The 13,047-nt window shown below is 48.0% G+C and overlaps 1 long non-coding RNA gene across 1 annotated transcript in view; it reads right to left on the bottom strand.

Annotated features, from left to right (window-relative positions):
- LOC108800251 overlaps positions 1-13,047 on the bottom strand; it is a 16,554-nt gene that overhangs the window by 3,045 nt on the left and 462 nt on the right. The window lies entirely within an intron of this gene.

The raw sequence follows: 13,047 nt of genomic DNA, 5'->3' as shown, positions 1-13,047 counted from the left end.
CTCTGTGCTGTCTGTCTCGCTCTGTGCTGTCTTTCTCGCTCTGTGCTGTCTTTCTCGCTCTGTGCTTTCTGTCTCGCTCTGTGCTTTCTGTCTCGCTCTGTGCTTTCTGTCTCGCTCTGTGTGGTCTGTCTCGCTCTGTGCTGTCTGTCTCGCTCTGTGCTGTCTGTCTCGCTATGTGTTCTCTGTCTCGCTCTGTGTTTTCTGTCTCACTCTGAACGATCTCTCTAGGGTTGCCACCTTTTCTTTAGGCCAAACCCGAACACTATAGCGCTTCACGGCAATTTGTTTGTACAGTATACACTATGCATGTATTTTGTAAATAAACGACATTTGAGTTAATCACAACTTACCAGTATGCCACAGGTCCCCAGATATGCATTCTGTAGATAAGTGTACAAAGCAGTACCCATATACCTTGCCGCAGTTCTTACCAGATATGCCAAAAGTAACGGGTGCTGGTAATGACTGCGGATGGCGCTGCTCACAACAGAACAACAATACAGATGTCTCCAGCACACCGGCACCAAGATCCCATGTTACTGCAAAATCCATTTGATTGGTAGTTGTCATTCCTAAGACAAGCACTTTCTGGGCCGCGCCGGGTCCCCTTCATCAGGCTCAGAATGGCATTCTATTATGTCCATATAAAAGTTGTGGCCCTTTTATGTAATGCTATTTCTGAGCCTGATGAAGGGGAGCCTGATGAAGGGGACCGTGCCCAGCCCAGAAAGCGCTTGTCGTTTGAATAACAACTATCAATTAAAATAGATTTGCAGTAACATGGGATCTTGGTGTTGGTGACATCTGTTTTGGAGTTCAGATATGTACTATGGCACATAAAAGATGCTCCCACAAAAGATGTCACAGGTTACTTGTGGCATTTTTTATGGGGGCACGTTTTATGGTCTATACTAGCCCCCCCCCCTTTTCAATTGATATTTAATACAGTATAATATAATATATATATATACACGGTTACCTGTTAGTAGTGGAGACTGGGGCGTGAGACTGGGGTGGTGCCGGCTATTTGGTCCCAGATGACAGCGCATGGTAGAGATGGTGATTTTGGAGGACCTCCCTGATGTCACTTCCTCCCACCTAGTCCCTGCCGCGGAGGAGAAAAACAGAGGGAGGGACTCGACAAGTGACAGTGGCGGCACCAGCAGGGAGCCACAAGTCCGGTGTGAATAATGTGCTCGGGTGTGATTCGGGCTCACAAACGAGCACAGGATTCCAAAACCCGTTGTTCTATCAAAGTTTGTGACTAGGTTGGAATGTGTGAGCGGTCACGTGGTCACACATTTTAACGTAATCCCACCCAGTTTTTTTGGCGATGAAATCTGTAACCGGCAATATGTCTCACATTCTACAAAGTCGGACAGAAGTGAGCTGTCCCGGGGCAGATCAGTTCTCCAGCACATACCATCTCTGATGCCGATCTGCCCTGGAAGATCTCACAAAGCGTTGTAATGCTTGACCTAATGGGTGGTCACACATTCCACCGCCGGAAAACTGGGCGGGATTACGTTACGCTGGGTGGCAACCCTGGAGACTTTGCATGCCTCTGCGGCAAAAAATCCTCCGCCCACAATTTTTAATTTTACTAAGTTGCATTTATTAGCTGTTTCCACCAGCCGCACGTCTACCGCAATGTCCCATTGCTGGAACACAAGGGTTTGCATATATATTGTTTCCTTGCGTTCTGGGGTAGGAGGGGGAGTGGCAGTCCCATCAAGTCAATGGCACTGCAGAAATGCCCCCGCCCACAGTACGATCGGCCGCGAAGGAACGTGCGGTCATAAAATCCCCTGCATTCCAGTGTAGTGGGATCGCAAAAAATCATGCATGAACGATTTTTTGGGATCCCACCGCATTGGAACGCAGGGCATTTTATTACCGCACGTAACTGTGCGGCTGATCGTACTGTGGGCGGGTCTGCAGTGCCATTGACTTGAATGGCACTGCCACTCCCCCGTCCCTCCCCAGAGCGCAGGGAGACTTTATATAGGTGATAACTTGCGTTCCGGGCACGGGACATTGCGGTAGATGTGCGGGCAGGTGGAAACAAGCCTTTAAGTAGAACACCAGACATACGTTTTATTTGTTTTGTGTGTATTAAAATATATCACATAACATCTGTGTCCCCGACCTTCATTTCCTATTGTGTCACCTATAAAGAAATTGTGTCAGGTTTTGTTCCCCTGCCTGTATCCTTGATGTGTACTATTGCACATAAAAGATGCCCCCACAAAACATTTTTTTGGGGGGCATGTTTAATGTGCAATACTGATCCCCCCCTTCCAATTCATATTGCATTTGATAAAAATGTAATAAATACCTGCTTTTCTTCAAAGGTGAGATGACAGGTCATTGAGGAGATGAGAAGGGCGGCCCCAAACTCGTCTGCCAGACGAAAGCGCTGCTCTCCACCCCTGCTGGCTGGCTGCCGGAGGAAGATTCGTCCCTCACGGCTCCTTCTCTCCCTGATGTCACTTCCTCCCACTACAGCCGCGGAGGAAACAGAGGAGGGAGGGAGAGTCGAGGAACAGGAGACAGCGCCACCCGCCGTCCGCCGCAAGAAATGCAGGTATGCGGTATTGTAATGTTTGAATCGTGCCCGGGCGGGAGGTGGCCACAGACCCGGGCACATGATTCCAAACCCAGGTTGTAGGGGTGAAACCCGTATGGGTGGCAACCCTAGATCTCTCTCACTTTGCTTTGTCTCTTGCTCTCTGGCAATTCATATGTAACTGCATGTGACTCGATTACATGCGGTTTACACTAGATCACTGTAGGTGGATGCATGTATCCTGCGTCCACATACGTAAGCAGCAATCCGCATGTAATTGTATCTGATTGGATGGACTAGATCCATGTTGGTGGACGTATGTATTCTGTATTCGCCTATGAAAGAGGCAATCCACATGTCATGGTATGAGCACAGTGTTACGGCTTACATAGTTACATTGTGCCTCGCTATGCTCATTTACATAATTCTTGGACGATCTCGATACCTCACCAACATGGCAATTCTTTTACATCTCTGACACCGATTTTATGTCTTAGTAGTGTTACTGTTTAGCTAAAAGTGACATTTTCACTGAAAATCACTTATTCCATTCCAGAGCACTCAAAGTGAACAAATGTGATGTTATTAACACTGATATTTGCTAAAAAAAGGTTCCAACGAGATCGCAAATAAAAGGGGGGAGAGTGGGCAAACCTGGCGTGACCATTACCCCGAGAATCCCTCACTGAACACCATTGACCCTTACTTGTACCCTTGGTTCCGAGAGCCAAGATCCAACTCAGCGTCCTGCTTCCCAACCCCATACGTTGCAACAAATAACCCCAGGCCGCTCTATCAAATGCTTTCTCTGCATCCATTGATATTCATTGAGTCCGCAATGAATGATCTCTTGCCTCTCTCCCGGTAATAAATACAGTTTGTTCGGCAGAGAGGTCAGCGGTGTACGGCTGAAAGAACAGGGACTTACAGTGCACATAGCTGATCTGATTTGGTTGCCCTCTTTCTCTCCTGGTGCTGGTGGGGGAGGTACAGAGATCCTCCATGTACCAAGGTGCAGCCTCCCATCAGGTCCCTGTAAGGGCAAGTTGGTGGCTGCGCATGCACGTCCAAACCGGAAGTGCCCAAAATCGGAAGTGTCCGAAACCGGAAGTGCACGAAAACCGGAAGTGTAGTTGTACCTGTGCCTGCTCCTGCTTGCTTCCTGTGACCCAGCTTGTTTTTGGACTTTGCTATTTTGTATTGCGGCCTGACCCTGACCTCGGCCTGTTTCTGGACTCTGCTTTTGCCTTTCGATTGTGTACCCTGCTGCCCGGCTGGCTCCGACTTCTGGCTCCCCCTGACCTCGCTTCAGTCTCCCGTCTCTGCCTGGATACCATCCGCTCAGAGACTTCTGAATTCATCCTGCACGGCACTCGTGCTCCTCGCTGTCTGCCTGCTCCCTGTCTCTACTTCCAGGGGTAGAGAGACGCGAGCCGCAAGAGAAGCCTCCTTACCTTCTGGTCTCTTACCAGGTACGTGACAGTACCATCAGCCTAAAATGTCAGAGACTGAGAGGAGTGCTTTCTCTATGGAGACACTTTGCCAACAATTGAGAACCCTTACTGAGGCCGTGACTAACCTTCAGGTGGGCTACTTCCAGTTGGAAGGACGCATGGTTTCCATTGCTGCCTCAATCCCTTCCGTGTCACCTGCTGACCCGCCAAGTATGGCTCAACCTGAACCCCTGGCCGATCCTTCTGCAGCAATCAACCAAGCCTGGTTGATTGCTTTAAAAACGCATGCCAGCTGTACTTTAGTCTGCAACCACGCACCTTTTCCGCTGATACCACCAAAGTTGGATTCATGCTTTCATTGTTGTCTGGGGAACCGCATTCCTAGGCGCACCATCTGCTTGAACAAGAGAGCCCTGCCTTAAACTCTCTGCAGTCTTTCTTCACAGCCATGACTCAGTTGTACGACGATCCTCAGCGCTCCTCTACGGCAGAAAGCATACCTCCCTCCAACAGGGTCGTCGCCCAGTTGAGCACTACGTTGTAGAGTTCCGTAAATGGGGAGCTGATACAGACTGGGACGATGCTGCTCTCCGTCACCAATTTCGCCTGGGCCTCTCAGAAATTCTTAAGGATGAGATTGCCCGGGTGGGAATCCCCACCACTCTGGAGGAACTCATCCATCTGGCCATACAATTGGATCAGAGACTCAGGGAGAGACGTATGGAAAGGTCTGGGGCTCCTAGACCTACTTGGATGCTTCCCCGTGTTCCGTTTGCCCCTGTGGCTCCACTCCGTGAGTCTGCTGCCGGTCCCTCCGATCCTGACCCGGAACCTATGCAAGTTGGGTTTTCCGGTTACCCCTTTCTGCCGAGGAGTGACAATGTCGCAGGCAGAACAACCTCTGCCTCTACTGTGGAGACTCTGGGCACTACCTACGCTCCTGTCCAGTATGGCCCAGTAAGTTCTCACCACTCATCCGCATCGCTGGTAACTCTGCTACAAATGGACTCCATCATGTAATTCTTCCTCTGTCATTACAAGTTCTGGGAAGAAGCAGCCTGGTGCCAGCTATAATTGATTCTGGGGCTTGCAGCTGTTTCATGCATAAGGACTTTGCCACGAGTTACCGGATCCCTCTGCTTGCCAAGATTCATCCTCTGATCATCCAACTGGTGGACGGATCACACCCTACCTCTGGTCCCATTACCTTGGAGACCTGCCCCCTATTGGCTAACGCCACGGGTTATCTAGAAAATCTGCGGTTTGATGTCATCACTTCTTCCTTGTTTCCCATAATCCTGGGCCTTCCATGGTTGCAGATACACAACCGTCTTGTCAACTGGGCTACAGGGGCTCTCACCTTTTCTTCTTCATATTGCACACATAACTGTTTTGCCCCAAAGCATCTCCTGGGCCTACAGCCTGAATTCACTACAGTCCAGGCAATCCCACCGGCATACCACGAATATCTTGATGTCTTTGATAAAAAGGAAGCAGACTCACTACCACCCCACAGACCATACGATTGTCCAATTTAACTTTTGCCTGGAGCCGAAATCCCCTTTGGAAGGATCTACCCACTTTCAGAGCCAGAGTTGGAGACATTGCGTCAATATGTCAATGAGAATCTGGACAAGGGGTTTATAAGACCGTCTACTTCCCCCGCAGGTGCTGGTATATTTTTTGTGGAAAAGAAGGATCACTCCCTTCGTCCTTGCATTGACTACCGTGACCTCAATAAAATTACGGTGAAGAACCGTTATCCCCTTCCTCTAGTACCTGAGCTGTTCCAAAGGTTCCGAACCGCTAGAGTCTTTTCCAAACTGGACCTCCGTGGGGCTTATAATCTGGTCTGCATAAGAGATGGTGACGAGTGGAAGACGCCTTCCGGACGCGATTCGGTCACTTTGAGTACCTCGTGAAGCCATTCGGGCTCTGCACTGCCCCGGCAACCTTCCAGCACCTGGTCAATGACATCTTTAGGGACTTTCTTGACCTCTTCATGGTGGTTTACCTAGATGACATTCGTCTTCTCTCCATCTCTTGAATCCCATCGTGTGCACGTCAAGAAGGTCTTGAACAGACTGAGGGAACATCAATTGTACGGCAAAGCTGAGAAATGTGAATTTGAACGTGAGACTGTTCAGTTTCTGGGGCTCATTATCTCCACCTCGGGTATCTCCATGGACCCTCAGAAGGTGGCGGCCATTCTGGACTGGCCACACCCCACTGATCGGAAAGGGGTTCAACGGTTCGATGGGTTTGCAAACTTCTATAGGAAGTTCATTAAGAATTTTTCTGCCATTCTTCACCCCATCACGCAACTGACCAGGCTAAGTTCTAGCTTTCAGTGGACCCCGGCAGCGCAACTAGCGTTTGACAAACTCAAAACCCTCTTTACTTCGGCATCCATTTTAAAGTACCCCGACCCGGCACTCCCCTACGTCCTTGAGGTGGATGCCTCAAGGTGAGGTGGAACGGCAGGGTGAAAGGTCTTTGCTTCATCCCGTGGCTTTCTTCTCCCGGAAACTTAACCCTGCAGAGAGGAACTACAATGTGGGAGATCAGGAACTACTGGCTATAAAAGCTGCACTTGAGGAATGGCACTACTTGCTTGAAGGGGCGGCTAATCCAATTCTTGTTTTCACGGATCACAAGAATCTAGAGCAGGGCTCAAAATTTCAAGTCCTGAGCTACTAGCCAGGCCTTAAAAGTTACTCGCCACCAGTTGCCCCACCTAACCCCTACCCTGCCCTGGACTTAACTCCGCCAGGTCAGTAATGTAACGCACAGCGCACAGGTCAGTAATGTAACGCACAGCGCAAAGGTCAGTAATGTAACACACAGGGCAGAGGTCAGAGTGACGCACAGCGCAGAGGTCAGAGTGACGCACAGCGCAGAGGTCAGAGTGACGCACAGCGCAGAGGTCAGAGTGACGCGCAGAGGTCAGAGTGGGGTGGAGGTCGTGCTCCTCGCTGTCTGCCTGCTCCCTGTCCCTACTTCCAGGGGTAGAGAGCCCCGAGCCGCAAGAGAAGCCTCCTCGCCTTCCGGTCTCTTACCAGGTACGTGACAGTCCCCTTCTGCAAAAAACTTCCAGCTGGCCAATAGCAGCTGCAGTCTTTCTCCCAGCCTATGAAAGCTGAGGTGGGGGGAGGAAGCTGCAGGTGGCTGAAGCCGAAATGATTCTGCTCCTCCTCTGCCACTCTGTAGCTGCAGCGACCGAGGAGGAGGAGGAGAAGAATGAAAAGGGTGTACATCATGAAAACTAAATCATCATAATCATTTTGAGATAGAAAATATCTCTTTCTTGCCAGGGTTGTGTTTTAAATCAATAAAGACAACAAAGTGTATCCTATTCAATCTGACAGATCCTTTATACCGCCATAAGGAGAAGAGGATCAGCAAGGCTCAACCTTTGTGCATGACTATTAAGGAAGCAGAGTCTACCTGTGTAATGCTTTATAATGGATGAACCATGGACATATGTTATTATAACGTACACATTAACATTTTGCATTTAAAACATCAGACAAGAAGTACAACTCGACATCATGATGTAAATCGGGATAAATACCTCAGAAACTTATATATAATCCTGAAGGTTAATGTTTCTTCTACAGTATCTCTCAGGGACTTTGAAAGATATCTGCACATTGTTCTGGACTTGCACACTTGCTTGTCTTATTACGTAGGGTTTCCACGCTCCACATTATTTATTTTATATTATGGAGAATACAAGAAATGTTGGAACACACATAGGTCAGGAAAGATCTAACACTCTAAAAATATCCAAGAAATAATAAGAACATGGCGGCTCCACCTGTGTCTAAAATATCACTGTTATCACTGACAATTTAACCACTTGCTGACCGCGGTGTTTACACCCCCCTTCCTGGCCAGGCCATTTTTTCAGTATTCAGCGCTGCGGTACTTTGACTGACATTTATTCCGTCATGCAACGCTGTACTGAAATTAATTTTATACCATTTTTTGGGGACAGATAGAGCTTTCTTTTGGGGGTTTTATTACCACCACTGGGGGTTTTATTTTTTACTATATAACAAAAAGTATACTTAATTTTTTTTTAAAAAACCTGTTTCCCTATGAAATGTTATGAAACATTTATTATCACCCCAATTTTTTTTGTAAAATATAAAAGTCGGGAGACAGGTAAAATATTGTGTTATTTAAAAAAAAAAAATATTTGTGACTATTTTTTTTAGCTTCTTTATTTTTTATGCTTTAATTTTTGTAAAAACTTTATTTTTTTACAATTAACTTTATTGCTATCACATATTGGACTAAGAAATCCCCCTATGTAATAGCCAATTAAGACCCCTGATGTCACCTAGGGACCCCCAGAGAAGCTGATGAAGCAGAGATCTACTTCATCAGCTTCTCACGGCATCTGTAACCGGAGAGTGACACTGAATGCCGGAAGTGATGTTAAAAAATCACTTCCGGCATTCAGGGGCCGAGAAGAGATCAAAGGGAGCTCGTGTACTTAACTCCCTTTGATCTCCATTGACAGCATTACTGTGCTGCACAGGCACACCAGGCACAGCAGGTCTCGGGACCGGCAGCGGAGGTACGGGGGGCGCACACCCGCTAGTACAAGCGATCGGGCGTCTCTAGAGACGCCCGATCGCTTGGATGTAAACAGCTATCGCTGGCTGTTTACATGCTGACAGTTTCCCCACTCGTGTGTGCGCTGGGCACCGCGCACGAGCTGGGGAGAGGCAGGACGTCTTAAGATGCCCTCCCGCTCCTATAAGGCTCCCGTTCGGCCATGCAGGAACGGCCATGGACGGAAGGTGGTTAAAACCTAACTCCTGACACCAGTTTTCTTTTGGTTTAAGAATATAGTTGGGGGGGGCGTGGTTTGATGGCCGTCTGAACCAGCCGCACATTCTAGGAGCTCCGCCGGGACCATCTAAATCTGCAGCCTAGCAGCCACATCAGACAGCCGACATGGGCAAATATGGACCCCGCCGGTCCTTCAAATCCCAGCCGTCGCAGAAAATGAAAAAAACACCCGTCAAAAACGATTAAATCGTTCTTTGACGCGAGCGATGCACAGGGGACCCAGGCACACAAGATGGCGCCGCCGGAACACCGGACTCCTCGTGGAGCGCTGAATGCTGAGACACACTCCCAGCACACGCAAGAGGGATCAGACCTGTCGCGGTCTCCATCCACGGACTCATCCGGATCCCCGAGGTCACAGCGGGATGTGTCCCCCTCGGGGCGCCAAGAATCGGGAGGTGATTCAGAGGACGGAGTGAGTACCTGGGCGGGAGAGGGGAGAGATGCAGTGAGGCCTTCACCTACCCACATAGGGGTCGAAAGACCACCCAAGCTCACTCACCTGGGAGGTGGGGCGGAAGACATCATGATGAGCCCAGAAGACGCGATACCGCTCCTGGGTACCCCCCCAATTTCGTCCCCTACTTCCTGGGCCCTTCCTCCTGGGCTCCAGTAAACAACATCCCCCAATCCATCAGAGCCCATACCTGGCCTTACAAGACCATCACAGCTCTCCACTTATGACGCCACAGCGCCACCTAGCGGCCACAAAGAGCCAAGCACCAAAGCAGACTATTCCTTTGCAAACAACACAAAAGCAAGCCATTCCAGAGATACCGGCTCCTCGCTATAATAAAGAAACAACAGATGCCCAATCTTTTTCAGACCCTGATGAAGAAGAATACTCTTCTTGGAGGGAATACATTAAACACATCCCCACAAAAAAAGACTTCAAGCTCCTAATACAAGAAGTCAGGACAACATGTAAAACCGAAATACAATCTCTTCGCGATGACTTCCAGCAACTAGCCCAACAGGTGACGGAAGTAGAAGAAGACCTTTCAGACAACTAAAATGGTGGTCCATAAGATACAAGCTCAACATGTTGAGCACTCTTTTGAAATCCGGGAGTTACAACGCAGAGTGGAAGACCTTGATAATAGAGGTAGGCGAAATAACCTGAGAATCAAAGGGCTTCCAGAAGCAGACGGGCCAGAAGATCTCCACGCCAAATTACAAACGCTATTCAATATCGTGCTTGGGGCTCCAACATCGCAAAAAGTGGAGTTGGACCGGGCACACAGAGCGTTGCGCCCCAGAGGCTCATCCTCTATGCCGCGAGACGTCATATGCAGACTTCATTACTCTCCGATAAAAGAAGAAATACTGCGGAAGGCCCGCAATCTGCCGGACATAAACTTTGAGGGGGCCCCTCTCCAGATATACCAAGATCTCTCGTGGTATACATTGCAACAACGAAGTTTACTACAGCCTCTACTAACACTGCTACGAGATAACAATATCCCATATCGCTGGGGATATCCGTTTAGTCTTACCGCCCGGAGAGACGGAAAAAGCGCCACCTTAAAGGTTACAGAGGACTTACCCACTTTCTGCGCTGATCTTCGACTGGGCTGCCCAGTCCTGACAGGATGGGACCCATTGCCCAAATTGGGTCAAGAACCTACTACCTGGCAAAGGGTTACCCCTGGGAAACAGAATGTCTGAAAGGATGTGACTACAACTACTCCCTTTCGCAGACCACCACGTCCTAGGGAGGCCTCCACTCCGAGACGCCCACGTTGAGGCCAGTGATCCCCCTCAACCGGGCTGCTTTGCTCAGTAGACTTTTTGTATTCTATGGCGCTACGTTGAGTGAGGCTTCCTCCTTTAAACACCCCTCATGGAGCAGAATGGATTTTAGACCCAAGTGGGACAATGACTTTGGCCATTTACCTAACTGGGACTATCTAACTGACCCGAGAGGACACTGGGCAATTGCTTGGAGAACTGTCAACCGTGGTCTCTGCTAAGGGGTTAGGGACCTGTCGTTCACTTGATTGCCATATACTGGCTGTTAGGCTGCAACTCATTAGCACTTTTCTAGAGCGGTTCCGGGACCGGACGCCTAGAAAACTGGTTCTTTTTGAAATTGTAATCTATTGGGTGCTAGTAAAACATCGGATTGGAGTTTTCCATCACTTCCCCCCCCCCCACCTTGATTACATAGTGGGAATTAAGAGATATTATATTCTTCAAAGCTATTAGTAGATGACAAGTGTTTGCTAATGATCTTGGGAGATGGTAATATTCCCACCAACTGGAGTTTATTTCAACATAGTTTATGCATATGCTTCAAGGGAGGTCATTAACCTCTCGTGGTTAGTCCTTATGACTGGTTTTTCTAATGATGTTTATTTCACTTTTAGAATGAATCTACTCAGTTTCTTTCTTTTTCATTTTCTACTGACACACCAGCGCTTCCAGGACCCAGTTTTCTTCTACTTCACTCGACGCAACAGACGCCAGGTTAGTTCCTTGTACCCTTTCTTCCAGGGATGGACACACACATTAGCCCATCATATCAGCTCCCACCCTCAACTAACCCAAAACAATGGATCCTACTGATATTAAATTATTCTCCCTTAATGTTAAGGGATTGAATTCCCCCTTTAAACGCAATATAGCATACAGGGAACTTAGGAGTGCTAATCCAGATGTTGTTTTTCTACAGGAGACGCACTTTACCCCACAAAATACATTTAAGTTTATGCTTTCCCTTTACCCTAGAGCATACGCAGCCTCTCACACTAATAAAAAAGCGGGGGTGGTAATCTTACTAAAAGACACATGCTCTTTCCTACCCAACCTGGTCCAAACGGATAAAGGGGGTAGGTATGTAATCCTCCATGGAGATTGGCAAGGTATACCAACTACTCTGTGCAACGTATATGCCCCAAACTCAGGACAGATCTGTTTCCTCACTTAAACGTTAAATAAAATCACTGCTCTAGACCATATATACCTTATAATTGGGGGTGACTTTAACCTACCATACTCAAATGCCATAGACCACATGGGTTCACTGGGAAAGAGAGCCCCAAAGGCCACGGAATGTAACTCGCGACACTTCCGTCGACTACTAAGATGACACTCCTTGCTAGATTCTTGGCGTGTGCTCCACCCTTCGGAGAAACGCTTCACTTTCTATTCCCAGGTTCACCACACGCACACAAGAATAGATTATTTTCTAGTGAATACCCCAGTCCTGAGAAACGTGAAATCGGCAGAAGTGGGGGTAATCTCATGGTCGGATCATGCGCCAATCGATATGACGCTGAGATTGGAACCCACTCGGATCAAAAACTGTCATTGGAGATTAAACGACAGTCTGCTTAAAGATGAGATTCCAAGGCAGGATATAATGAAGGCCATTTATCGAACTAAATGAAGGCACGGTATCTCAAACTTCAGTACTGTGGGTGGCCCATAAGGCCACTATTCGAGGTCATTGTATAGCATTGGCGTCTAAAATTAAAAAAGACAGGGTGGCCACCACAGTACGTTTGAAGAAGGAGATAATTGACCTGGAACGAAATTTAGCAGTGACAACTTCCAAACCACTTCTACGTGAACTGGTCCAAACTAGAACGCGCCTGCGGCACTTGTTGACGCATAAGGTTGAAATGTCTATGACTCATTTAAGGCAACGGTACTATGAAAGGGGGGACAAGGCGCACACCCTATTGGCCCGAAAGTTACATAGTATTTGAGGTTGAATAAAGACATCAGTCCATCAAGTCCAACCTATTAGGATCTCATTCTAGGAGTACCTGTACCCCTGTATATTACGGTCCCTTAAGAAATCGTCCAAAAGTTTCTTTAACAATTCCACATTATTTGCTGAAATCACTCTCTGTGGCAGTGAGTTCCAGACCCTAACTGATCTTACTGTGAAGAACCCCCTTCGCCCCTTGTGCTGGAATTTTTTTTCCACCAATTTTAGGTGGTGGCCTCTAGTTTTTGTAATGGAGTTAATTTTAAACAGTTTATCGCTAATGTTGCTACCACCATTGAACATTTTGTACATGGAGATCATATCCCCCCTTAATCTCCTCACCTCCAATGTGAACATGTTTAAATTTAGTAGCCTTGTCTCATAGCTCTGGTCCTCCATACCCCTAATTAGTTTGGTTGCCCTCCGCTGGACTTTTTCCA

Source organism: Nanorana parkeri, unplaced genomic scaffold (genome assembly GCF_000935625.1).
Source record: "Nanorana parkeri isolate BGI_ZX_2015 unplaced genomic scaffold, ASM93562v1 scaffold1970, whole genome shotgun sequence".
In the NCBI taxonomy this organism is placed as follows: domain Eukaryota; kingdom Metazoa; phylum Chordata; class Amphibia; order Anura; family Dicroglossidae; genus Nanorana; species Nanorana parkeri.
Note: the sequence above shows the minus strand (reverse complement) of the source record. Positions and strands in the feature narration are given on the sequence as shown.